At 37.3% G+C, this 3055-nt stretch overlaps 1 pseudogene; it reads right to left on the bottom strand.

Moving 5' to 3' along the window:
- Positions 1-503: 503 nt before the first annotated feature.
- On the bottom strand, positions 504-2575 carry LOC103214606 (60 kDa heat shock protein, mitochondrial pseudogene; annotated as a pseudogene).
- Positions 2576-3055: the final 480 nt, after the last annotated feature.

Genomic DNA, 3055 nt, shown 5'->3' with positions numbered 1-3055 from the left:
AAAAGTATCTTCAGGATGCACTATTTAAAATTTTAAACAAATTTTTATTACACAAAGGCTGTCACATAATTGGATATTTCTCTACTCTGTACACAATTCTTCTTACTCTCCACAGAAAGGCTGCTTCTTAACTTCTCCTCTGGTGATGGCAAGCACTAAAATCCTGATTTTAATAGAACGGCAATAAAAAAAACGTCTCAGTGATTTAGGTTGAAAGCACTATATGGGTTCATGGCTCTTGCACCCAATATCAAGAATGTACAAATGTTTTTTCATTCAAAAATACAAAATAAATTATCTGTAGGCATGGGCAATGACAGTAGTGAATTATTGTATATTGTCAACTGAAACCAGTAACTGATGGTTATGGTGATTTTCTCAAATTTCAGCCAGCCTTCTCTTCAGTCATTTTCTTCACCTGACTTCTAAAGTTATTGTTGAAGAATGCTGTTTTGAGCTTCTTGTCACAGTTCAAAAACAAAGGTAAAGCACTATTCTAGGAATTAGAACAAACCATCTCCCATTCCACCTATTGTACTCATTCCAGGATTCTTTTTTAGGAATTTCTATGACTACGACTTCTGCTGTAGGTAACAGAGAAGCCACCCCAGCAGCATGCAGTAAAGCAGTTCTCACAATGTTTGTGGGGTCGGTGACTCCTTTTTCTACCCTATTCACAGAATCTCCAATCACAGCCTCATAACCAACCTCAGAGGAATCTTACGTAATTTTTTTCAACTATCAAAGATCCTTCAACACTTGCATTCTTAACATTGGTCATTGAAGGAATTTTGAGTGTTTTTTTAAATTATTTTATTTTTTATTTTTATTTATTTATTTATTATTTTGAGACAGAGTCTCGCTCTGTCGCCCAGGCTGGAGTGCAGTGGCCGGATCTCAGCTCACTGCAAGCTCCGCCTCCTGAGTTCACACCATTCTCCTCCCTCAGCCTCCCGAGTAGCTGGGACTACAGGCGCCCGCCACCTCGCCCGGCTAGTTTTTTGTATTTTTTAAGTAAAGACAGGGTTTCACCGTGTTCGCCAGGATGGTCTCGATCTCCTGACCTCGTGATCCGCCCATCTCAGCCTCCCAAAGTGCTGGGATTACAGGAGTGTTCTTTTAATAATTTCTATACCATTTAAAACATCTTCATTAGCTGGAGTTAATGAGTCCAAGGCTGGAATGCACTGAAGCAGAACAATGCCATCTTCAATGGCAGCTCTTGTAGCATTAAGGACGTCGGTAACTCTTTCTTTCTTTTCTTTCACCTGAACATCACTTGTCTCACCAACCATCAACATGGCTACTCCATCTGATAGTTTTGCCAGACATTCATTCAGATTTTTCTTTTCATATTCACTAGTTGTGATATCTAACTACTCAATGATTTCTTGAATACATTTTTCAATTTAAGCCTTGTCATCTTTTCCTTTTAATAACATAGCATCATCTTTGACCACAATGACCTCTCTGAATTTTCCTGAATCATGAGGCTGAGCATCTTCAAGATTTAGGGTTAACCCCTCTTCTCCAAACACTGCAATACCAGTAGCAATAGCCACATCTTTAAGCTAGTTCTATTGTCACCAAAACCTGAAATTTTGACTACTACAACCTGAAGACCAACTTTTAGCCTATTCAAGATGAGCATACTTAGAGTTTCTTCATCAACATCTTCAGCAATTGTGAACAAAGGCTTAAGGTAAGCACTGGCAATTTCAAGAGCGGGTACAATGGACTGGACACTAGAAATGTTCTTTTCACTCAGTAGAACATAGGCATCCTGGAATTCACATTTCTGACCTTTTGATATATTAATAAGTATGGAAAAATATAGCCTCAATCAAACTTCATGCCTTCAATAATTTCTAATTCATCATTCAATGTTTTTCCACCTTTCACTGTGAGCACAACCTTTCTTCCAACCTTTTTCATTGCACCAGAAATGATGCTGCCAATTTTTTTTGTCTCTCTTTGCAGAAATTGTAGCAACCTGAGCAATTTCTTCAGGGGTTATCACAGGTTTAGACTGCTTCCTAAGTTCAGCAATTACAGTATCAATATCTAACCTCACACACTTCCAATTTCCACTGGATTTGCACCTTTGCTAACCTTCTCAAAGCCTTCTTTGCAATAGAGCATACCAGTATGGTAGCAGTGGTGATACCATCCCCAGCTTCTTTATTTGTATTATTGGCAACATTTTAACAAGTTTAGCTCCAATATTTTTATATTTTTCCTTTAAGTCAATTGAGTTTGCAACAGTCACACCATCTTTTTTTAACTTTGGAACTTCCTCAGCTTTCTTCAATAATCACTGTTCTCTTCCCTTTGGCCCTATTGTAATGGTTAGAGAATTGGCTAAAAGGCTTACACCTTGAAGCTTTAAGGTTTGGGCATCTGCACCAAATTTTACATCTTTGGCATCAGCCTGAGGAAGATGAGGCTTTAGTACCCTGGATACCAGTCTTATTTGGCAAAAAAAAAAAAAAAAAAAAAAAAAAAAAAAAATTGTGGGTAGTTGAAGCATTTCTGCAGGGCTGCAGCAGGGCGTATGCACAGTGAGACAGGTCATTAGTGGTGAGGGAAGGAAAGAGTGTAGGGCCCATTTTTTTTACATTCAAAGTGAAAATAGCTTCATCACATCCCATAGAATTATTTCTAAATTTTGCCATAATTAAGAGTACTGCTTTATTAAGCAAAATAATGTTAATAAACAAATGGTGCTGCTTTTGAAGCCACAAAAATGTTGCTGTCTGATCCTATTTGAGATGTAGTAACTTATACCACATCTCTACTCATTCATATCTTACATTTTTAAAGTTCTTTACAACTCAGAAAGTGAGTTCATAAACATTTTCTAACTTCAATCTCAAAGCTTTTCTTCAAATACATATCATTATACCCACTTCGCAGTTAGGGAAAGTCACAACTCAAAGAAATGCAAAAAATTGCCCAAAGTGACTCTGTTATACTTGAACTTGAATGAGTTCAGTATACTTATTGTTATGTGAGAACTCCAGAACAATGTGAGTTATTGTTTAGTGAGAACCTC

Source organism: Chlorocebus sabaeus, chromosome 3, assembly GCF_047675955.1.
Source record: "Chlorocebus sabaeus isolate Y175 chromosome 3, mChlSab1.0.hap1, whole genome shotgun sequence".
In the NCBI taxonomy this organism is placed as follows: Eukaryota; Metazoa; Chordata; class Mammalia; order Primates; family Cercopithecidae; genus Chlorocebus; species Chlorocebus sabaeus.
This window is presented reverse-complemented; position numbering and strand designations above follow the sequence as displayed.